The sequence below is a fragment of the Canis lupus genome, chromosome 30, assembly GCF_048164855.1.
Source record: "Canis lupus baileyi chromosome 30, mCanLup2.hap1, whole genome shotgun sequence".
Classification (NCBI taxonomy): Eukaryota; Metazoa; Chordata; class Mammalia; order Carnivora; family Canidae; genus Canis; species Canis lupus.
In genome coordinates, this window is record NC_132867.1 from 21,882,622 (window position 1) to 21,909,455 (window position 26,834).

Consider the following 26,834-nt stretch of genomic DNA (forward strand, 5'->3'; position numbering starts at 1 on the left):
GAGGCCACAGGCCTGGATCCCAGGACCCTGAGATCATGACTTGAGCCAAAACCAAGAGTCTGATGTTCTACTGACTGAGCTATCCAGGCACCCCCAAGAAAAAGATTCTTTACAACAAATGCTAAATAAATAGATTTCAGATGAAATCTTAAATAATTTTTTGCCAGCATACCCACATTACAAGAAAAACTAAAGGAAACTCTCCAGTTTAAGAGAATACATCAAATGGTATTTGAGCAAATATCTGAAAAAGTAAATGTGTGGGCAGGAATAAAAGTTTGTTTCATTATGTATCTATTAATCTTTATTTTATGTAAAGGATTATTGATGGTTTAAAGCAAGATGATGACAATATATTATGAAGTTTATATGACATGTACAATTAAAATGTATGACAGCAGGAACATATAGGGGGAGTAGAATATCCACCTTTTTGGAGCAATATAAGATTATTTGAAAATGTATATTGATTTCCTAAAAGTAAATCTTGTAGTCTCAAGAGGATCTAAAAACACAAATCCATGGTAAAAGAATTTGCTATAAAGTTGACTCTCTTTCTCTTCCCATTCTCTTCCATTTTATCAATGAATAATTCAGTCCTAAAGCTGTTAGATAAATCAGAGCAAGTCAGGGATCAATTTCTGGGTCTAAGGAAGCTGTTGTGGCACAGAGCAGAGTGTTAGGACCCAAGCAGAGTGGGCATAATATCTTCATGGTAGGCATAATGAGTTTGACCCAAGCAGGATGCAGAGGGGTGATTTTGAATGTGGTAAGAGAGCTCCAGGAGAAAGGGTTTTGGTGAGAGGAGCTTCCCATATGAGGAGTGTGAGTTTGAGTAGGACAGCTAAGTCATCCCAAGTGAGAGATCTATCATGCGAAATCAAAATTGAAGAGTGACTAAGGAGAGCTTCTACCCAGATAATGGTCCAACAAGAGGAAGCAGAGCCCAAGTATGAGCCAGGCATTCATGCATGTGAGCTCTGCAGTGTGGTGTGTCAAAACCTGAGTATTTTCAGAAAGGCATCCACATGGAGGCAGAACAGCCTGACTATAGGGTATAGATAGAGTGGTGAGAGGGGTGTATGTGAGTGGGGGTAGTTCAGGGCAGGGTCTAAGCCTAAGCAGAGTGAGGAGAGCACTGGTGTAACATCAATTCAAGGAGATGATCTTCCCAAGATGTCAGCCTCAGGCAAGATGAGCAGAGCATCTATGCAAACAGACTAATAATTTTGGGTGAGTAGTTACGTCCCCAGGAGGATGAGGGGGAGATTTTCATAGACAACCTGGTGTGAGGTATTGGCAACGGAGCAGGGGGAGTAGGGAGTCAGAGTATAAACAGTGATAAAACAATCTGCTCAGGGAGGAGGGTGGAGGCAGATGCATATTGTTTATATACAGTGGGACTGATTGAATAAGTACATTTTTTGAAAATCATAGGGTCATATTTCTCACTGGAAATATGAAGAAGAAAAGTAAAGTGAATCCTTTGTCTTTGACTTAAAAGTACTGATATGGATTTATGTTTGTTTGTTTTTAAATATAAAGCCATTATTTTAGGGCAGCTTTAGGTTCATAGAAGAATTGAAAGATAGATGTAGAGATTCCCCTTATACTCCCTGCCTACCCACCTCCATAGTCTCCCTCATTATCAACATTCCTCAAGAAAGTGGTCACTTATTACATATGATGGATCTACACTGACACATCATAATTACTCAAAATCCATAGTGTACCTTAGGGTTCAGTGTGTTGTATATTCTATGGATCTGGAAAAATGTATAATCATATGTATCCAGCATTATGGTATCATGCAGAATATTTTCACTGTCCTAAAATTCTACTGAGCTCCACTTATTCATTCTTTCCAATCCCTGTCAACCACTGTTCTTTTACTGTCTACATACTTTTACTTTTTGCCAGAATGTCATACAGTTGGAATTATACCATGTATAGTCTCTTCAAATTGGTTTCTTTCACTTAATAATATACATTTAATATGTGTCCATGTCTCTTCATGGCTTGAAAGCTCATTACTTTTAAGTCTGAGATAATATTCTATTGTCTGGATAAACCACTGTTTACTTACCTATTAGGCTACTGAAGTATTCCTTGGTTGCTTCCAAGTTTGGGCAATTATGAATAAAGCTACTATAAACAAATGTTTGCAGGTTTTTATGTGAATATCGGTTATTAACTCCTTTGGGCAAATATCACGGGATGTAATTTCTGGGCCATATGATAAGAGTATTTTTAGTCTTGTAAGAAACTATCAAACTGTCTTTCAAAATGACTATGTAAGTCATCATTAAGAAAATTAACAGGAGTATGACCTGAGAATTAGAAGGTAATAATGTAATAACGCTAACTTCTTAATTTTGATGTCAGATATACACACTACATATTTGGGGTATTGGTCATTACTTATGATGGTCTCTTTGAGTCAACTTGTTTAAGGCAAACTGCTAAGATGGAAGGGAGGGCTATAATCACCTTAGAGCCAACACATGTCTTTTCCCAGTCGTTCAATCAAACATCAGTCTAAGGTGCTAATAAAGAACTTTGCAGTGTGCAGTCCATAATTAGTTGACATTAATCTAGGGAGATAATCCCTTTCTGACTATCTGTGAACACAAGTTTAATACATACACATGGAACTCTATCCTTCCCATGACCTCTTTTTACTGATTACTTGCCTCGTGGATTTCAGACAACTTTCGGCAACCTCCAAAATCACAAGGCAAATTCCTTACAATGTATTGCTCAATATCTTTATCCTCTACTTGTTCTACTTTTCTGGTTGTACTCTGGGTGATACATTACTGGTTCAAATGGTTCAGGAAAAAACTTTTAGTATATTTCCAATTTTTCTGTAACTTTTGATTATTTGAAAAATATTAAGGAAAGACCATAGAAGGTTAAAATGGCATAGTAAGTAGAACTTAAAAGGAGAAATTTGTTAGGTGGAGAATGCAGAATGGCAATATCAGGCAAAGGAAAACATATGTGGAAAGGAACAATAATAAAATAAATTGTACAAATAATGACAGGAGAGCAGTTTATTATGTCTATAGTATAGTTTTCTTTTCTTTTTTTTTTTAATAGTGTAGTTTCCATGAGGTATGTGGGCAAAGCAGAAAATGAAGCCTGAGAGCACGGTTGAGACCAGATGGTGATGAACATTTTATGTTATGCTATGGTACTTATAATGCAATCCAGGATCAGGATTAACTTAAAGATAGGTAATTACTATTGTGGTAAAGTCTACTTGCAGAAAATAACTCCACTATGTATGTGGCCAAGGTGGGAGGGATAAGATGGGCAAGCGTATATAACAGGGTCATTCAGGATTGGAGAAAAAAAATTGATATTATTAGCAGGATAGTTACATAATCCTACTTGGGGGACAATGAAACGTGACTTAGACTGTGATAGAGGAGTTACCAAAAAAAGGGTCGATATGAGATGGCATCAGCAGAATTTATTTAAAAAAAAAATATTTTATTTATCTATTCGTGAGAGACACACAGAGAGAGGTAGAGATATAGGCAGAGGGAGAATCAGACTCCCTGCAAGGAGCCTGATATGGGATTCTATCCGAGGACCTGAGGATCACTACCTGAGTCTAAGGCAGACGCTCAACCAGAGTCACCCAGATGCCCAACATCAGCAAAATTTAAAGACTGATCCACAAGGAAGTGATGGAAACAAAGGAACCAGTGATGTCTCCAAAAGCTTCAGCTTGAAAGTAAATAACTGATTATACCATAGATGGAGTAGTGAATTGCAGAAAAGAACAAAATCCAGTCAGGATTAAAAAAAAAAAAAAAAGAGTTAAGTTTGGGCCATGTTTGGCATGTGTTACATGAGCAGTGATAATTTAGCAATGCATATAGTGTTTTAATATCTATGTTTGAATTGTTAGAGGGCTTTAAAATTTGGGTATCATCAGGAGGGTGACTGGAAAGCATGAAAATAAATGGAATCAAAGGAAGAATTGGTATTTTTAGACAAGAGGAGAGAAAATCACAAAATGTTTTCCCCAAATTTTGTCTGATCATAACTTTAAGCCAGTCATCATCATCTATCCTAACAGACATGGGGGTGGGAAGGTACAGAAGCAAAGCCTTGAAAACAATGATAATTGTATCCATGCACTCCTTGAGAATAGTTTTTCTAAATGTTTTCAATCATAAATATACTTAAGCATGATATCTGTGTACAGGTAATCAAGAGATGATTATTTCTCTATTTGATATATCCATAAATGAAGTATTCGTGCATATTTTAGGTAAAAATTACTTAAAAGCCTTGGGAATATTTTTCTGCTCTCCTGCAATTAAATATGCAAAACTTGTTTCTCTTGGTCTCTAGGATTCTTTACTCTTTGCCATTTTGTGACATTTTGAAAATAGTATACCAAATAGAAAAGGCATGATCTGCCCTTTAGAAAACAATGGCACAAAATGCTTATATTTTCAAGGCTGAACAAATGACTTGAAATGGATGAAATCTGTTCTAAAAGAAGCCCATATATCATAAGTCACAAAACACTAATCTAATTGGTTTGGGGATGGTTCACTTTTACTGATTTTTTTTTCATAAATGCTGTTTTTTCTTAGAATATGGTAACTTTTCATCCAAAATCCTTAAGTAACCTGTACATTAGTTGGAGCTAATGTAGGGTGCTACCTTTGTTTCAGAGTAAATGACAGGCCTCTGCAGCGGAAAAGGATTTTCAACTAACCTCTCCCTTTATATTTTGAAAGAAATAATCTATTGATAAGTATGTGATAGTTCAGGAAACAGAAATTCACAAGGGGCTTATTTAGCTTTAGAGTAACCGCTGGGTTTATTCTGACCTCATTTCTCCTTTATACAAAGTGAATCTGAGTGTTAAGTATTCCATGGGCTTACAAACTGCAACATAACTGATTGTTGAATTAGGATAAAATGAGATGATGTATGTAAAACACTCAGAAGTTTTTTTTATTATTGTCACAGCTTCCACATTTTGGAAAACAGTCAGCATGGTGGTTGTCAATACCGATTACAGTGATAGTTGATTCAATCTTCTACCTGCTGAACTGTAATGTTCACACCATAATTTGATTTGCTTCAAGATGATGTTGTAATAATAAATTGCAGTTTTAGATATAAAAGTACTTAGAATATATTCAGCATTTGTCACATACTATATTTTTGTTTATTTCCACGTACTTTGTAGTTGTATTACTTTGTATGTATGTACCTAGATGTTAGAGTCAATGAAACCAGGTATTTCTGAAACTCATGGTAATGTGATTCAAAAAGTTTTTGAAACAGACTAAATAATCATTTAGACATAGTCTATGATTATAACTAAGGGTAAGTTGATGTAGAATTAATATAATGTTTTCCCAGTTTTTGAGGACAAATGTCACTAACGATGATTCATATATTGTTAGCTGTGTGTTTCTCATTGACAGTATCCTGTCCATACAAAAAGTGATAATATTTTGCTAAAGTACCTATGTAATTCTCTAGGATACATTTAAAACACTTTAAAAAATTATGGCCTTTACTCTTTGCATATAATTTGAATTATATAGGAAAAATGTTTTCTAACCATATTCCAAATTCCAGAATTGAGGACTGGCTATATCTCTGACATTTTCACAAGTAAAATAACTTATCTTGTTTAATTGGTCTTTAAATAAAATGTTATCAATCCATACCTACTAAATCTCTCCATACATTATTTTTTGCATGTTAGCCATTGTTGAATCAATATCTTCAAATCTGGATGAAACTGGCATTAGTAATTACTAAACATTTTACAGAATTTTGTTATTTAAACAACACTTTCAAATGTATAAGCGAAATACTCAAAAATAGTTCTTAAATGTATATTTCAGATGATATGATAAATTTATTTGAACATCAATTTTATTAGATACGTTGGCAAGGTATTATTATTCTATGTTATGGATGGATCTTAAGACACCAAATAATTGGAGTACAAGTATAACAATATAAAAAATATAAGTGGAAGATTTAAGGTATATAATCCTGATTCAATGAATTTACAAGGATATGGTATAAAAATCATACTGTGATTTTGCAATACTGCATTCTGCTGATCTTAAAGAGCATATGGTTTTGTGAAATAAGTATTAATTTTTAGATGTATCAGCTCCAACGGAATTTTTTTTTTCCCAACGGAATTTAAAATAGGATGAGAACACTACCAGTGAATTTTTTCACTGTAAAAAACAAGTAGCTTACTACTCAACATTCTTAATATATGTTTAATCAAGAAGACATGACCTATGATTGTAATTGTGCACTTGAATCCAGAAAAGAGTTGAGATGTGTGATTTGATGAAAGCTGTTCAAAAACTTTTTTTGTAAGAAATAACATTTATTGTATCAAGGAATACATAAGTATCTATTATCAGAAACACTAGCATCTCCCTCTAGCCCTCATCCTCCCTCAGGATTGTCACATCTGTAATTTTAACCTTGAATGTCTATTTCATAATATTTCAGATTAGCACATATCAATTCACTTTCTGCTATGAAAGATAAAGACTGACTTAAATCTGCATTGTTTATCTCGTGTACCCACACCATAATTTGTTACATAATTGTACGTAGTTTTCAGCTGCATGCCTTTATTATTTACATCATAATTTTGTGCAATATATATTTATGAGTTTTAGATAATGATTTATCTTAGGAAAAGGAAAGATATTAGGATCCAGTCCCTCATGATGTCATTCTCTTCTCTTTTTGTGTATGTCTTCATATTCACAGTTATATTGTCTCCTACAGCTATAACTGTTTTCTGGGTCTTAGCTATAGTTGATTCTAAAAATTAAAAAAACAGAAATTCACTGTTATTATTATAACAGTATGTATATAATTCACTACATATCTAAAGGAACATTAGTCAACTATTGCAATGCATGAACCAGTCAAAAGAAAATATTCTTAGCATGACAATGATAGTTAGATTTCAGTATTTTTGAAGTATTTTTTCTGTCATTTCATTTTTTTTCATTTTTCTTCTTCAAAAGCCTATCTTTACATTCTTAAACTTTTTTTTTTAACTTAGTGTTCTAAAATTTTACTGAGGTATGTGTAAGTATGGGTCTAGAATTTATCCATTTCAGTGTTTGTTGGAAAACCTGCTATGACCTTCAAATCTAGGAAGGTTTCTTCAGTTACTCTTTGATGATTTCTATAGTTTCAGTTTCATAGAATTCATTAAGTAGATCACTTTATATCCTTATTGTTTTCATATCTTTTTTCAAAAGACTATTTATTTATCTATTCATGAGAGACACACAGAAAGTAAGGCAGAAACACAGGCAGAAGGAGAAGCAGGCCTGATGAGGGGAGCCTGATGAGGGGCTTGATCCCCAGGCCCTGGGATCATGACCTAAGCCAAAGGCAGAGGCTCAACAAATGAGCCACTAAGACGCCCCCTATTGTTTTCATATCTTTTAAAAAAATATTTTATTTATTCATTTAGAGAGAGTGGATGGAGGGCAGGAGAGAGAATCTCAAGCAAACTCTGCACTCAGTCTACAGAGCTTGACGAAGGGCTTGATCCGAGGACCCTGAGCTATTGACTTAAGCTGAAATCAAGTCAGACACCCAACCAACTGAGCCACCCGGGCATCCCTATTGTTTTCATATCTTTTGTTTTATATTTGCTTATGGTTCTTATGTCTAGATACTACTGTAAACATTTCAATAATATTTTGTAACTTCTAAACTTTCTATATAAATACATATACATATGCATGTACGTGTTTTTCTAAATATTCCTTATTTTGTAGTGTATTGTCTTCATGGCTCTGGATTTAAACTTTCAATTCAAATTCTAATTCTGATTCTACCTATATCCCTAGATTTGCACAAATTATTTTCGACCTATGTTTGTGCTTTATTTCTATATTAATAAAACAGATAAAACATTGACTGATAAGTGTCTTGTCAGAAATTAGTGAATGCATACATATAAAACTTTATAAAAGCATTATGAATAAAATCAACATATTTTTAGAGTTAGTAAATAATTCCAGGGTCACTAATCAAGAGTATTTACTTTTTTGTTCTATTTTTTTGTTGCTATTGTTATTACTCTTTTTTAGTTCTTTGATATTTTTTCCCCTGGAGCCTTATATACAGTTTCTAATAAGAAGACTCTTTCATCCTGATGATTTTATGTGTATTTCTATCCTTAGCTGTCTATGTTTAAGAGTGCAAATTTGGGTAGCAGTTAGAATGTCACAGGTAGCAGAAGACACTAGTGCTGCTGCAATAAAATGAAAAAGTGGATAACTATAAACATTACTGTTTTGCTTATACTGGAAAGCCATGGAATGAAAGAGAATTCTACTTAGAGGGCATAGCCCTTCTAAAGTAGCAAATTGTATTAGTTTTCCATGGGTGTGTAACAAGTGATCACATACTTTATAGCTTAAAACAATGCATTTATTAGTTCACAGGTCCACAGTACAGATATCTAGGCTTGACTGGGTTCTCTGCTTAGGTTCTCACAAAGCTACAATCAAAGTATAGGCAAACCTAAGCTCTTTCTAGAGACTCAGGGGTAAAACCATTGAGAAGTTCATTTGGTTGTTGGCAGAATCCAGGTTTGTTTTTTTTTTTTTTTTTTTTTTTAACGGTAGGGCTGCGGTCCTGGTTTTCTTGTTGGTTGTGATTAAGGGACCGCTTTCATGTTCTAAAGGATACCCTCAAATATTTCTCAGCATGACATGTAGATGTGATTCCTCTATCATAGCAAATGAAAACCTGCCTCATATTAACTCCCATTCATTCTTTGAATATCTTGGAGTTCTTCCACTACCATCTAATGAAAACTTTCCACTTAATTTTAAGACTCAAATGACACTTGATTAGATTAAGCCAACAGATAATTCTCTGCATGTTAGGTTAATTGACTTGGGACTCTAAAGACATATGCAATATTCAATAACAGCTGTATCTAGAATAACATTCTAAATAATATTCTATAAGCACATGAAAATAATGTGTATTCTGGTGCTTTTGGAAAAAATGTTCTCTATGTCTGTGAAGTTCTGTATAGATCCATTTGATCTAAAGTATAGTTAGAGCCCAATGTTCCCCTATTGGTTTTCTGTCTGGATGATCTATTAATTGTTAAGAGTGAGGTAATGAAGTTCCCTACTATTATTGTACTATTTTTTCCTTCAGATTTGGTATTATTTGTTTAATATATTTAGATATTGTGGTATTAGTTGTAAATATATTTACAATTGTTTTATTCTCATAAAAATTGACCCCTTTATCATTGTTTAACTTTTGTTATATTTTTTACTTACAGTCTATTTTGTCTGCTCTAAGCATAGATAGTCCTCCTCTCTTTGGTTTCTATTAGCTTGGGATATCTTTTATGTCTCTTCACTTTGAGCTCCTGTGTGTCTTTAATGCTGAAGTCAGGCTCTTATAGGCAGCATAATGTTGGATGTTGTTATTTTATCCATTCTCTGATTTTTGATTGGAAAATTTAATATTTATAGTTAAAGTAATTGTTGAAGATAAGAGCTTACTAATACCAACTTATTTTGGTGTTTTTGGTTCCTTTGTTCTTTTCTTCTTCTCTTTCTCTCTTCCTTTCTGAATTGGTGATTTTCCATAGTTGTAGGCTTTGATTCCCTTTGTCTTTTATGTATCTATTGTAGGTTTTTTCATTGTGACTATTATGAGGCTTATATAAACATATTATAGTTAGTGATAGCTGATTTTGAGCTGATAATAACTTAACTTTGACTCTATGCAAAAACTCTACTCTTTTACTATCACCTATATTTAATGTTTTTGATGTCATGATTTAGCATTTTTTGTTTTGTGTATCCATTAACAAATTATTGGAGCTCGAGTTATTTCAATATTTTTGTCCTTTAATCCTTATAGTAGAGTCAAATGATCTTCACCATATTACACCATTAGAGTATTCTGAATTTGACTATATACATACCTTTACCATTATGTTTTATACTTTGATGTTTTCTTTTTACTAACTAGTGTCCTATCATTTCAGCTAGAAAAACTATGATCATTTCTTGTAAGGAGGTCTACTAATGATGAACTTCCTCACTTTTTGTTTCTCTGGGAAAGTATTTCTCTTTTATTGCTGAAAGACAACTTTACTAAGTAAAGTAGACTTGGTTGACAGTTTTTTTTTTTTCTTTCAGTATTTTAAGTCTACCCTTTCACTATCCCCTAACCCATATGGTTATAGCTAAAAAATCTGCTGATAGTCTTATGGAGGTTCCATTGTATGTGAGGTATTTTTTTTCTCCTGCTGCTTTATAAATTGTCTTTGATTTTAGACAGTTGTACTATAATATGTCTTAGAGAAGATTGATTTGGTTTGAACTTGGGGAGACTTGTATAATTTATGAACTTAATACTCAGATATCTCCCCAGATTTGGAAAGTTCTCAGCCATTATTTGTATATATAAACTTTCTGCTCCAGAATTTCTACTTTTTTAAGGTTTTATTTAAATGCCAGTTAGTTTGGTGTTTAGAAATATATAGTGTAATATTTATATATTATATATTATATATTATATATTATATATTATATATATTATAATTTCTATGTTGTTATTGCACTTCTCATTTTGGGATGCCTGAGTGGTTCATTGTGTTAAGCATCTGACTCTTGATTCTGGCTCAGGTCAGGACCTCACAGTCATGGCATTGAGACCTGCATCGGGCTCCATGCTTAGTGAGGTGTCCACTTGAGATTCTCTCCCTCCCTCTACTCACACAGGCTTACTTGTTCTCTAAAATAAATAGATAAATGAAAGAAATAAATAAACTCATTTTGTTTGTGTATTGTTTTCCTGATTTCATTGAATTGTCTCTCTTTTCTTGTGGTTTCCTAAGATTTGCTAAGTTTTCTTAAAACACTTATTTTGAATTCTTTATTGGACAGATCACAGATTTCAATTGCTTTGATGTCAGTTACTGGAAAATTATTGTATTTTTTGTATTGTATTGTATTTCTGTCATGCTTTTTTAATTTTTCATGTTCCTTGAAATCCTGCATTGCTGCCTTCACATTTGAAGAATCAGTAAACTTCTCCAGTCTTTACTGTGAAATATACTTTATCAGCCTTGTTAGAGATTTTGATGCATCTTCAGACGAGATCGGGCATGTTCAGGGTGGTATGGCTGTAGACTTGATGCATATTCAGACATTTTTATATGGATATGCCTGCTCCACATTTCCTCTTCCTTCATGGAAGGAATTCTTAAGATTGTATGTTTTTTCTCAATACAGTAAAGGCAGGACAATTACAGACATCTTCCTGTTTGCTTGTTTTCCTTAGGGAAATGATGAACATTCATCTATTTGTGTGTTCCCAATTCTGCAGTTGGGCTGGCTTTCTGGAAATGTTCATTAGAAGTCTGCAAAGGCTCAGTCTCATGTCACCAGCGACATTCACCAGTAGTTGGCCCTGGACCGGGGGTGAAGTATAAAGCATTGACAGTATCTGTAGGCCTATTTAGAAATCTGCAAAGGAGACATCCTAAGAAGCTCATAGGCAGGCTCTCTGGTAGGGTTTGTGACACGGGTAGTAGATCTATGTCACTTTGATGCCCTCCAGCCCTCCAGGAACCTTGACCGCTCTTCTCCCAGTTGCTCCCCACCCTCCAGTCATGCAGTAAACCTCAGTTTTCTGGATGTGGAGAGAAAGAAGTGTATTTCTTTGGTGTCATTCAACATATAGAAGGAATTCCAGCACTCATGTGTTCTTAACTATATAGAGTGTTTCTTCTATTGGAAATAAAATTATTTAATGTTGGGATACTTTGGTGACTTAGTCGGTTAAAATCTGGATCTTGGTTTCAGCTCAGATCATGATCTGGGGGTCCTGGGATCAAGCCCAATGTCGGCTCCATGGTCAAAGAGGAGTCTATTTGAGGATTCTCTCCCTTTCTCTAGCCCCTCCCCTTATTCCTGCATGCTCTCTCTCTTTAAAATAAATAAATAAATCTTAAAAAATACTTTAAAAAAGTACTTAATGCTGGAAATATTGTATAAGTTAGTGAATAAATTACAATTATTTATATGTTTATATTATAAATTAATTTATTGTTACAATGATACATATTCAGTTCAAACAATGGTTTAGAGATCAATGCAAGGATATAACAATGGTATTAATGTAGAACAATAAATAGTATTTACAAAAGAGCAGAATGGAAAAATGCATGCAATTGATGTGTAGAAGTGATAAAAGTCAAACTTCAAATGTGAATAGTAATGATTTATCACTTTATAAGTAAGATACACAAGAGTTTTAGTCAACAGTTTTATGACAGTGAAAATAATGACTTTTACCACAAAAATGATCAATTATTTCCTTTTTATGCTTTGAACCTTCCAGAAGAAAAAAGAACAATATATTTAATAGAGTACATTAATAACACACTCCACAACTATAATTAATGGGTGTCAAAAAACATTGTCACTGGATAAAATTGTTAAAAAGTCAAAGTTTATCTTAAGTGCACCAGAATTTTAATTTCTTTGCTATGAATGAAAGTTTTCAGATCAGGATCAACTGCATTTGAAGTCTTTCCTATTCTCTTATATTCCTTATTTCCTATTTTCTCATAAAAAGTCTGTTCTGGGGTCTTTTTCCTTATTAGTTATAAATCATCATTATAGCTCAAATAGCTATAGTTCTCAGGGGTTGTTGGATTTAAATGGGTGGAAAAAATGGTTGGTAAAACAAAAGCTTTTAAATTAGAGAAATGAAATAATTGTAGAAATTCAAGTGTCATGAGCCTGCTTAGATGAACTAGAACTGAGAGAAAGGTGAAGTTCATTTTTCAATCATAAAATCAGATCCCATAAATTGTTATACAATCTTTTAAAAATAAATATGATCTTTTAGATAAGAAGATATTTTCTACATTTCTAGTCAAATAAATTAACATAGTACATTAAATTATTGCTTGTTGGGATTTTGGCTAGATTTACTCTGAATCCTGAGATCTGTTTAAAAAAATGACATCGTTAAAATACATCTCAATCCATGAATGACGCCATTAATTTATGTTTTATATAACTTCTCAGAATAATGTTTGCAATTTTCAATGTACACATTTTCTACACTGTTAGATACATTTGGATATTAGATATTTTATACTTTAGAACCATCTCCTTTGTGGAAAGGAAGGGAGAATGAATGGTGAACAGCCCTGAATCAATTTCAAATTTCAGCAGCATAGCAAGAGTATGCATATGACATTGGGAAAGAGCAAACTCCCAGAATACATGCTAAAACAATGCTGTCTAATAGAAATAAATATGCTGCAAATCACATATCCAATTTTAAATGTTCTAGTTGTTCAAATAAGGAATTAAAAGCAGCAACTAAAATGAATTTTAATTGTTTTGTTTAGCCAATTATGTACAAAATATTATCATTTCAATGTGAAATAAATATAAAATTATTAAGTTAACTTACATTCTTTACTTCATACTATGTCTTCAAAATCAATTATATATTTTATGCTTAGAGTATATTTCAATTCTGATTAACAGTCTTTCAATTGCTCATTAACTACTGTGGCTAGCAGCCACTGTATTGGACAGCATACTTATTTACCAGAGAAGGCATCAGTAATTGTCCAGAGGCACAATGGAGTATGATTAACAAGTATTCTCTTTACTATCTCCGCCGAGTGAGATAACTATTGATGTTGTTTACTATCTCCGCCGAGTGAGATAACTATTGATGTTGATTTGTCATAATTACCCAACATGTTGGCAACATATTTGTGTTTTACAAAATTAAAATAGCGTTATCTTTCTTGATTTAAAATTTGTATAACTGTTCAATAGAAAAAATAAAGCAATACAAAAAAATGAAGACAAAGTTAAAATAAGTGAATATCCATAAAACAAAGATAGCCAGTTAACTGTTGTTAATATTTTGGTTGATATCCTTTCTGACATCACTGTGTGGATAAAAATAAACTATTCATGTATTTAACTTCCAATAATATATGTAAAATACATGAATTTATGAATATTTACATCTTTTCACATTTTTCCAAGTACAGCTTCTGGAACAGAGAACACTTTAAATGATTTAAAATGAGTGCCATCAGTAATTTAGTGGAATGAGGTGATCTAATTTCATAAATTGTTGCTTATCCCATTAATGAGGAAAAAAATGCCATTGAAATAACAAATGCTTAAATCAAAGCAGTAAAGGACAACTTGTCAGTAAAACACCCTCACAGTGGACATTTCACTTGGTGTCTTGAAATGTTTGACCTTTCCTAAATCTGTCCCTATCCACATATTATCTGACTTAGATTATTGTTCCAGAAAGTAACAGAAGTTAACTACATGAGAATGAAGGTTCCATGGGGGCTGTACTTCATCTATGTTTTGTTGTTTTTTCTCCTTGTGTTGTATCCTCATGTAAATATTGCTTAGGTATAGGAAGGAAATAAAAAAGGGCTACATCAGAAGGAACAAGTATTCTGAAACTAAAATTACTTTTCATCAGGGCACTTCCATGGATTTTCTAAAGCCTTTGCAAAGCTGCAGTTTTGGCAAATATTTAGCAAGCAAACATAATGGTATCAGTTGACTGCCGTTAAAATGCAGATACAGCTTGCATCTAATAGAATGAAATGAAGTTCCCATTTTCCTGGAATTTGCCAAGTATAAAAACTTCTTGTTCTATAGCATTGCCACAGCTTTTCAATGAATGTGTCACACTAATTAAAGTGGAAAAAAAATCTGTGCAACTTTGAAAAATGTTTTTCCAACTTGACTGGATAAATGCTGGAGTTAATGAGGTCAGGTGCAGCTCCAATCCTATGCAAGATTGCTGTCATCACATCAGAGGGAAATGCTGTCTACGTGCTGTATGTCATGTTTCTGATCCACTATCGTACAGATGCATATCTTTGGTTACTAAGTTGACAATGAGAAGGAGAGCTGGTAAGGAAGCCGACTAAGACTGTGAGTTCTATTTAATTCATTGCCTAGAAGTTTAGGCTTACAAAAACCTCAAAACAAAACAAACAACCATCAAAACAAACAAGCCACTGCTACTACCACCGACAATAAAAATACCTTTTCTGTGAACCATGATATTCTATTAATCAGATTCTCTAATGTTCTTGTACAATTCCAGCTACCTGACCCAGCCCTGTGCTACTCATGGTGTGGTCAGTTGACTGAGTTAATTTTCATTCTCTCATCTGCCGTAATAATATAAGTACAGATAATAAGAAAAAACATTGAGAACATTTTTGGTAAGAGGGTCGTTTATGGTCACAGGATCCAATAATTTTTTACAAAACAGAGTCTGGATTGTATGTTTATGTTTTTCAGTTTAATTTTTCTAGTTACTTACCTTTGTTGTATATTATACATGTAGAATTTGAAATTAACAGTATAGCTCTTCCTCCCAGACAGTTTGAGAAGCATTTGTCTAGGCCACTGTCTTGAAAAACTCTGTTTACAGACTAGGTCAAGACCTCTGATTTATCATGACACCAACTTGTCAGCAGATAGGTGGTATATCTAGGAAAGGGTACAGGTTGTTTAAAAGCCAGGCATGCTGGTTTAATCAATCGATTTATTCTTTAACTTCAATTTTTCACCTTGTCCCCTGATGGATTTCATGTTTGCCTCAAGCTTAATGAGAGCCTCTCATTATCTATGATGTAGGCCTGCCTATATGAGAACATATTTTAAATGAAGCTTACATGTATAGGTTTCAAATATTTCTCTTTCTTGATCCTCTACCTACGTCATTAGAATATTTGATCCATGAGTGAAATTATTTGGTCTATACATTTTAATGTTACAGAAATAACACTGATGACACTGATCCCATTCTTAATTACACATTTAGAATGCAGTTAGTTTGTTCATAAATATACACTCAGAACAAAGGAAAGTATATTTTATTTAATAGCTATCAAGGCAACCTAGAATAGTTCCTAAATATGTCATCTCTGGGTTCTCCTCTATTAAGTAGTAATTTATATAATGCTTACTTTTAAGAAATGATAGGTAATAAAAATATTCCTTGCTATTTAAGTTTTGTATTGCTTTCTAATATTGAACCACTTAAAAAAAAAAAAAAAACAGGGCACCTGAGTGACTCAGTTAAGTGTCTAACTCTTGATTTCAGCTCAGGTTATGATCTAAGGTTTGTGAGATCGAGTTCTGTATTAGGCTCACACACTGGGTGTGGAGCCTACTTAAGATTCTCTCTTTCTCCCTCTGTGTCTCTCTCAAATAATTAAATTAACTAATTAAATTATTTAAATTAAATTAATTTAAAAAATATTCTTTATTTGGGATTCCTCATTAACCACTTATATGGCCAATGAAACAACGTATGTGTTTTCATAATACTAACCATTTATTTATTCAGAAGTATTTGTCAGACACAGTACTGGAATTAGAGATCTTATGCAAGTAAAATATTTATAACGGCATACACTAATGAAACTATCTAAAGAAGAATTTACATTTATTTTATTTTTGATTTTCTCAGTACTGTAGAAAGATAATCTAAATAAAAATATATAGATTAATATATAAACTATTTTTCAGAAACAATATATTTTATTTGGTAAGATACTAATAAATAATACATTTTATCATTATAATCAGTATCACTGTTTAGAACATAGAATGAAAATTTTCAAGTGGTCCTACTATAAAATAAATTCATTATATATTAGTAATTTACTTATTTTGTTTACTTTTTTAAATTTCAAATTCTATCCCTGACATGGTAAAATATATTTGTTTTCTAATTCTTCTTCTTATTGTTTTAAAGATTTTATTTATTTATTTGAGAGATCAAAAGAGAATGAGTGGTGTGAGGGGCAAAGGAAGAAGCAGACTTTCTACTGAGCAGGGATCCTGATAGAGGCTTGATCCTGGGACTCTGGGATCATGACCTATGCCGAAGACAGACACTTAACTGACTGAGCCACCCAGGTGCCACTCTTAATTCCTCTATGTCTTATTTTTGGTAAGATTATGCTCAATAATCAGATTATTTTTCTCATTAACAGACTTTTTTTATATCTTCAACTGTACATAATTTTTATGTTTTTAAAATTAAAAATAAAGAATAATCTAAATCCCTACATTTCTTTACTGTCATCATGAGCTGAGTTATATGTTAGGTATGAAAAATAAAGTAATACAGATTATTTAAAGTAGAAAAATAAGAATATCTGAGGATTTCCTAAAGTTGAAAAAATTTTAAGCCTACAATTTTGATAGACCATGAATTGGTAAAGTGTATGTATGTGTATTTATCAATAAAATACATAAATATATTTGTAAGTAACATATTGAGGATTCAGTCAAAATCAAATTTTTATTTATTTTTTAAAGATTTTATTTATTTATCCATGAGAGACACAGACAGAGAGAGAGGCAGAGACACAGGCAGAAGGAGAAGCAGGCTCTATGCAGGGAGCCCAATGTGGGACTCAATCCCGAGTCTCCAGGATCACACGCTGGGCTGAAGGTGGCACTAAACCACTGAGCCACTCAGGCTGCCCGAAAATCAAATTTTTATTTTTCTTTGTCTAGAAAGAAACTCTCACATCAGGAAAATAACAGATACCATTGGTGGTTGTGAAAGACAATGCAAGGAAATCCCCTTCTCTCATCTGTAAGCTACAAAAGCGTTTTTTTTTGAAGTTTTGACTTACAAGTTCTTCTATCTTCTGAGTATTATGACTATATGCATAAAATTTGTTTTCCATTTAACTTTATATAACAGAAGATTTACATTAGAAAATATTAAAATAAATTACTTAAGTCTTGTAGTTCAACTTTATTAATAGTGTGTTCAATACTGGTAGTAATATGAATAACAGTAGACTGGTAACAATATTGATAAAGTATTAGATATAGTAACAGCTAACAATTAAGTGGTTACTCTGTGACTGGGACCATACTAGCTTTTTCAGTTTATTATCACTTTTAATTCATAGCAATATCTGAGACACATTATTCCAGAACAAGGAGCTATAATATATTTGAAGGGAATAAACGTCAAGGAGACTGGCATACTCCAAGAAGATCTATATTGGCTACATATGTTTGGCTTGGTTAAAAGTGGGCAATAGAATATTTTGAGGCTCAGGAAGGTTAAGCAGATAATGAGTGATAGAGCTAGTATTAAGATTCAAGTCTCATGATCAAAAGTCAATGTGTCGAGGGTGCCTGAGTAGCTGAGTTGGTTAAGCTTCTGACTCTTGATCTCCCCTCAGGTTTTGATCTCAGGGTCACGATTTCAAGCCTTGCAGTGGGACATGGAGCCTACTTAAACAAACAAGCAAAGTCAATGTGTTTAAATCTTCAGTACCTTTTCAAATGGTTCTCAGAGATGGAAGTGCATGCAGTAGCTAATAGCCTTGGTTTGAACTTTGGTCACACTCTTCTATAATCAGTAATGTAATGTTGGATAAATTACTTAATGCCTCTGTGCCTTAGTTTCCTCATATGTAAAATTAAGGTAATAATAGCTCCCATTGATAAGGTAGTTGTAAAAATGCCACGTTAGTCTATAATATATATTTCAAGAATTTTAGCCTGTGTTTGACACAGGGTAAGAATTCACAATCATTTTATCAGGCAAGATTCCTCACTGTGAGGGCTGAAAGTTTTAAATAGGTTTATTGTTTATATGATTGGCTGGTTTATTTAGCAGTTTGTTTTATTAGGCAAATAATAGCATTTGTTTAGACATAAGTAATTAATATTCTAAAATGTTTAAGTACTTTTTACCCAGATGGGAGGAATAAATATACAATCATTTCATTTTAATGCCACTAGCAAATAAAGGTGAAATACAAGTAAAATCACAAAATGATGTATCTAGACATTTATATCACATTCTTCTATCCAGATGTTATTGTGAAATTTTAGTAGCATATATATTACCTGGCTTAGATGATTCTGCAAAAAGCAGTTGTCAGTACTTGTCAAATTATCAGTTGTTAATATGCAAAATAGAATATCCAGAAGAATGAAGATCAGCTGCGTAGATGTTCTCTTAAGGCAGAAGAACTGGCAACCCTACTGTTGGTAACTTCTAACCACCTGAAGTGAGTGTGTTTCTAAAATGTTGCATATGGCATTTGGCATGAGTAAGTGAAAATGTGATGTTACAAAGTGACAGCAGCTTTGCATACCTAATACATTGTCCAAAATAAACCTTTTGAAATAGATCTGTTTTAGGTGTGATCTTCCTGGAAAGAAATCACATTATCTTATTTAGCATTCAGCCAGCAAAACTGAGGCTCTGTTGTCAGAGAAGAGAAAATCCACTGCAAATCTCAGTAATTCAGTAAAATCTATCTAACATTTAGGGCATTTAGAGGCTTGATTTAGCCATTGTTACAAGGTGTGTTGTGTTCCTCCCAAAATTCGTATGTTGAAGTCTTACTCTCCATTTCTTCAGATGTGATTGTTTTTTGAGATAGAGTCTTCATTGAGGTAATTAAGTCAAAATAAGGTGTTTGATGATAGGTTTTATTTTTTTTTATTTTTTTTTTTAATTAATTTTTTTTTTTTTATTTATGATAGTCACATACAGATAGAGAGAGAGAGGCAGAGACACAGGCAGAGGGAGAAGCAGGCTCCATGCACCGGGAGCCCGACGTGGGATTCGATCCCGGGTCTCCAGGATCGCGCCCTGGGCCAAAGGCAGGCGCCAAACCGCTGCGCCACCCAGGGATCCCTGATGATAGGTTTTAATCACATGTGACTGATGCCCTAGAAGAGGAAGGAAATTTGGACACAGATACGCAAAGCAGAGATGATGTGAAGACTGAAATTGATCATCTACAAACTAAGGATGGGGGCCTGGAACAAAAACCTTCCTTCAGGGCCCTCAAAAGAAACAAGCCCAGTAGTCATACTGATGTTGGACTTCTGCCTCCTACTCCTCTCTAGAAAAATACATTTCTGTTAAGTCACCAAGAATGTAAAACTTTCTTACAGCAGACCTAGTACACTGGTATAGCTATAAACTTTCATTGATGTTTACTTGACAATTTTTCACTTTGCCATCCGGTATGAGCTTTTTATGTCACTCTTAGAGGAAGAAAACAATTTTAGGTTCAACATTTCAATGTATCAACTATTGTCTTCGAGTTTCAGAAGAGGAGATTGGCTAATAATATAGAAAATTAAAATCAGTATTGATAATCACTTTCACAAGAGGGAAAGAGTAGAAGCAGCTATTTGAATAAAAATTACTAATTTTTATGTTACAACTGCCCAGAAATTGTGGATCTGGAAATATTTTTTTAAAACCCTGCTAGGGTTTTTGGATACTTTGGTTGGAGTGTTCTGGCACCAAAGCTTGGGAGATTAGGCTACATTACTTTGATTCTGACTTCAAAATTTCTTTCTTTAATTTTATCTGAGGGGCCCATTGAAAATGCCAGCAGTGCCTATTTTTGTTTTGTTTCATTTTGTTTCAACTACAATTATCTGGGGCAAGCTCAAATGGGTCGAGTTGCCCCTATGGCACCTCACTTTTCCAGGAATGGCCCAAATGCAAGATATAGTGAATAAACCAATGACTTATTGCCTTTCTTTAAATAATTTATCACCAAGTTGAGAAGATAAGCAAATAAGCAAATAAATTATAATGCACCATGATAAATGCAATGATTATCTGTATAGTAATGTAGTAGTAAAGAAAAAGATGAAGGATGAGAGAGACCTAACCTAAGAGCAGAGAACAGTAAGCATTGACTGCTTCTGGTTTATGAAGCCCCGGGGACATTGAGTGATTGTTAAAGTCCAGGTCCTGGTGTGGAAGAGACTCCTTGTTCCCCACTGCCTGGTCTCAGGAGAAGTTTTACTCTTTGTTCTAGGTTAGTTTGGACTCTTCCAGGAACTTATGATTTCCTAGCCCACAACTTGGGCTGGAATTGAAGCAATTTATTCCATTCCACTTTCATGGATGATACAGCCCTTTATTCCACAGCTTGAATTTTTAGAAATTGAATGTGAAGGATTGATTAATTAGATATAACAAATTATATATTTCAAGCTGCTATTGGTTTTAATACCTAATAAAAGGAAACTACACCTTATTAGTCAGAAAAGCCAAAGGCGTTCATAACTCCATCATTGACCTTGTTCTATGTTTTTGTTTGTTTGTTTTTGTTTTTGTTTTTGTTTAACTAGGTTACAACAAAGATAGTATAAGGTCAGGTCCAAAGGTAATAGAGATATGTTTACAAATTGAAGGAGAAAGAAGCGACGAGCATTTATTTTTTCAGTTTTGACCTTTGTAATTTGGATTTTCTTATAATAATGAAATGGTTGGTACTGAAATCATTGAAAAAATTAGCTATTGTGTGAATGGCCCCTCAGGTTCTTATTGAAACGAAAAATTGTAAGATCTTTTTAGATCATGTAGGTTTTTTTTTTTTTCAAAATTACAGCTGAGATATTATCAGAGAGAATATATTTTCCTTTTTGCAACAACTTTCAGATAAATATAAGACTTGTCTGAAATATAGGTAGGTACACAACATATATAATCACTTTTGTAAAACACTGATTAATGGACAATGTGAAACATGTAATTCCAAGAGAAAAAGAGTTTAAAAACACATGTTCTACATATTTCTATGTCAACTAGCATCAATCACTAACATATTCCAAAATATCTTTAGTTTGAAAATTTTGGCTTTAATAAGGGAATATGTATATATATGTATATATATACATTTATAATTATTTTCATTTTAATATTTAACTTTAGTATTTCCTCTCCTAGAAAGATAATTCCACTGCCATTGACTTATTTTAAAAAATGAGGTTTCGTGACCTACATAATTTTACATAAATACATTATGTTTGTGGGTGTATATTCTTGTAATATATTCACGATATTTTGGAATCATGTCTATAGATCTCTTCTAACATGATTACCTTAAAATAAATAAAAGTTATCATACTAAAAACTGTTATGTACTTGACTATAATATTAATTAACAAAGTTAGGGACTCCTAGGTAGCTCAGCAGTTGAGCATCTGACTTTGGCTCAGGGCCTGATCTTGGATTCCCGGGATCGAGTCCTGCATTGGGCTCCTTGCATGGAGCCTGCTTCTCCTTCCTCTGCCTGTGTCCCTGCCTTTCTCTCTCTCTGTGTCTCTCATGAATAAATAAATATAATCTTAAAAAAATTAATTAACAAAGTTAGAATTTTTTCTTAAAAACCAGAGTAATGCCAAGCTTACTTTAGTAATATAAAGTAGAACATTGATCCATTTAGATTATTTATGTCAAAAATAAAATATTTTATGTTTTGACATAAATAAATAGACTAATTTATATTAAAACAAAATTTTTGGTTTATAGACTATTCAAATAATTGAAGCTAAATGGTAACATTATCTTCTTCACTTATAATTTCATCATTATATTTTATTAATATAGCCTAAATGTGGCAAGGAATTGATATACACATACATTTTCTAAGAAAATGTGAGCTATTTTGTACATATTTTTGTAATAATACAGAATAAAATAACTTCTATTCATTTAGTTTTAAATTTGAGGGTCCTTTTTTTAACATAATTATTTCAATAGTATTTACTGCATTATTATTTTTTTTAGTCTCCAGATTACATGCAAAGTTGTGCAAAGTTTTATAAGCTTTTACTTTATCAGAGAGCAACAGGATTGGAGTTCCTGCACTACAAACTGACGGACTGTGTGTCCCACAGATATCCAACACTGGTGTGGCTCTCCCAGATGTGATGAGGGAATGGGGTAATTTCTGTCTATCTGTGTTGCACCTTAAATGATACGTACTTTATTCTGGGCCGTGGTACACAAAAGATGCATCCCTACAGAGGCAACCACCTTGAATGTCAGAGGTAGACATATATTATCCACACATAAGATTACTTTACAAAAATGCATTGATGGAAAGGATATCCCCTGTACATAAGAAGCAATGTAAACTGGCTAGAAATTATGCCATAAATTTGGGGTATACATGAACATTATTAGGATGAATGGAAAAACAAAATAAAACAAATACCAGACTAAGAAATGTTTCAGATCCAATCTTAGTGTCCCTGGCACCTGCTTTCTGTTTGATCCAATTTAGCGATATCTCACTCGGTTCCTGGGCATTGGCAACTTGCTCAGTAGACAGCTCTGGCTACCACCACTGCCTCATATTCTAGCACTACAGACCTTCTCAACCTCTCCAAAGAAAGTCCAGGCCGTACCCCTGCTTGCAGGAGGAGGGCATCTTTTTTGTCAGTCAAGACCTGGATTTCTAAAGTGAGTGCCATAAGATTGCAGCCCACAATTAAATATTAGTATCTAAGCTTCACTTCCTGCTCTATTCTCCAGATTAAAAAGATTATAAAACATCTCTTTCTGGATAAGACTTTTATCATATTATTTAAATAAACTCTCACCAGGTATAATTTTGGTATAGAGATAAAGCACATGATTTATATGAATTCATTAATAAAAGTCAATAATTTCTCAAAGGTAAGAATTCATTTTGTTTAAATTTCTATTTTTCTGCCCAAATAATAACAAGGCCAATTACAGTGATACTATAACACTATATTAATCGCTAATTAAGTGCCACATAATACTTTTCATTTAATTTGAGTCTTTATATCTACTCTGTGAATATATATTTTTCATTTAATTTGAGTCTTTATATCTATTCTGTGAATATATATTTTTAAATTCTGAGTATTTCCCCTAATGCTTCATTTATTCTAATAAATGTTTATAATCTGTTTAATGGTTTTGTGATCTAGCTCTGAGTGTCTGTGTGTATAACTTTGTAAGTCTGTTACATACTTTTACTGCAAAATAATCATCACAATTTTTACTCAACATAGTGAATATAATCTTGAAAATTGTGGGATATATTTTTATAATATGTTTCTCACTGGATTGTAAAATGTCAGAGAAAAATGAGAATAAACCCTACAAGAAAATTTCTGAGTGTAAGCAATACTTCAGGGAACACACCAGGTATTGTTTTCCTGAATTTACTAGGTGGGTATCTCCAATGTAGGATGATATGGTAGAAAGAGCAGCATACTGAATGCTAATGACAACTTGTAGTATTCTCAGTAGTGGAGAAAAGGTTTAGGGAATATTCCTTCATCTTTCAATTCCTTTATCTCATTATCTGTGCAATAAGAAATTTGGACAAGATCTTCTCTTGGGTCTACTCTAGTTACAAACTTTGTAATTTTAATGGAAAACAATTTAAAAATAAGTTAAAGTTTGTTCTAATGAATATTATTTCAAGTTACATTGAATAGCTTAAATGAAAATATTATATTAAAGTGATCCCAGAAGACATTAATGACAAAAAAGGAGGGGGGAAATATCATTGTGAAATTATAAAACAATTATTTCTATTACTATTCAAAGTCTTCAGTTACTATTTCCCAATTGATTTGACTTCATATAGGTCACTATAAACGTCCTTTTTTGTATGTTTGTATTGTTTTAATTTTCCAAGTCTTGCAAAAACTTGTAGCAATTAAATCAATGAATTTAAACAGTTCTAAAATATGTATTTTGATCATTCTGCATCTAGCTCTTTGTATAACTTTTTCTGATAATGAATCTTGGTATACTAAAATGATCTGGAAGGCCATCATTGGCCCTAGAAAGTAATTGATCTGATTTTATTTAGTGTTGCAGTATCTCTTGGGAATTGTTACAATAGAAATGGCAAGTCAAACCCTGTCCTCTAATTCAGGCCAACTATAAATTACAAACACTCTGGGGGGGGGGGGGAGAAAAATTATTAAGAGTTAAGTAGGCTAAATCTGCAGTGCTGATTTTCTTGTTGAAAACAACCAAAGGCAGACTGTAGTGAAAGCCTCAGAAAATGTGAAAATTCATGTTAGAAACCATCTATTATCTATCTATCTATCTATCTATCTATCTATCTATCTATCTATCTATATCTATCTGGCATGTTCTAAATCTGCTGTGATGTGAATTCACATTTATTAATAAATAGTATATCTTCACATTTTGTTTCATTATTTGTGCTAAAAGATTGAAACACAGATGTCATCTGTGAGATTTTATACTTTATCATCTACATCAGATAGATCTGTATTCTATTTGCTGGGAAGAAAATTCTACACCTTCTCAATATTTCTATGAATCCTCTGAAGTTTATGTGGCTTATGTTTTCATGTTCCTTGTATGCCTTACTATTTTACTTTGCAGAATCTTTGATAGTTATGTATCTTACCATATCACTCTGATCTTAGGCATTGTCTTTCTGGTCATCTGAATCCAAAAGAAAAACTGAGACATTTTCTGTAATTTGCACTAAAAACCAAAGGCAAATGACTTTAAAAAAAGAAAAGGAAGAAATAAAAAAAAAGTAAATAAACAAATCCAATAATGAATTTTGGATTTTATAATTCATCATAGAAATGAAATCTTCAAAGAGAATATTGTCTAAAGAACTGTGATGGGACTGTGATTTTTGCCCTACTTGCAAGCATACAATGTAGCTTGCCACAGTTTTATAGATTCCAGGAGAAGCCAAGAGTTCATTGGTTCAGAGAAAATAAATTTATTACCTAGGACAGAGCAGGGAACTATGAGCTTCATGTTTGCATTAATTCAAATTGCCTCAAGTGTTTTACTGGGGTCATGCAATGATTGAACCAATTAGATGCTGTATATCCAGTTGCTCTGCGCCTCAACCAAGGAAGCCCAAACTTAGGAAATGCCACATACCATAAGGTGCATGCAATAGAACGTGTCCAACCTTTGCAACACAAGGAAACCTTAACTTTCTTATCCTGGACAATAACAAATCAGTCCTTTTCTCTAGAGGAAGAGAGTATCTCTTATTTCCATAGCATTTGCTATATAATCATCCTTGAAATCATAGCCCAGAACTAAATCTGCCAGTGATTCAACTTAAAGAAAGAGAAAAATAAGAGAATTATGGAGCATTGTCTCCTGATTGGCTACTTTAATGAGAGTGCTATATAAAATGATCTGGGAAGGATGACTTCTTCACCTATTCCTCTCTTTTTCTTTCTAGATCTACTTTTTGGCTATCTCTCCAATCCTTTTCATTTATCCTTTTCTATATATATATATATATATATATATATATATATATATATATATATTTTTTTTTATTGGAGCTCGATTTGCCAACATATAGTATAACTCCCAGTGCTCATCCATCAAGTTCCCCCCTCAGGGCCCATCATCCAGTCACCCCATCCCCCACGTCCACCTCCCTTTACACTACCCCTTGTACCTTTCCCAGAGTTAGGAGTCTCTCCTGTTCTGTCACCCTCATTGATAATTCCCACTCATTTTCTCCCTTTCCTCTTTAATCCCTTTCACTATTTTTTATATTCCCCGAATGAATGAAACCATATAATGTTTGTCCTTCTCGATCGACTTACTTCACTCAGCATAATACCCTCTTGTTCCATCATCATTGAAGCAAATGACGGGTGGGTGCTCGTCCTTTCTAATGGCTGAGTAATATTCCATTGTATATATAGACCACATCTTTATCCATTCATCTGTCGATGGACACTGAGGCTCCTTCGACAGTATGGCTATTGTGGACATTGCTGCTATAAACATTGGGGTGCAGGTGTCCTGCAATTTCACTGCATCAGTATCTTTGGGGTAAATCTCCAGCAGTGCAATTGCTGGGTAGTAGGGAAGTTCGATTTCTAACTCTTTGA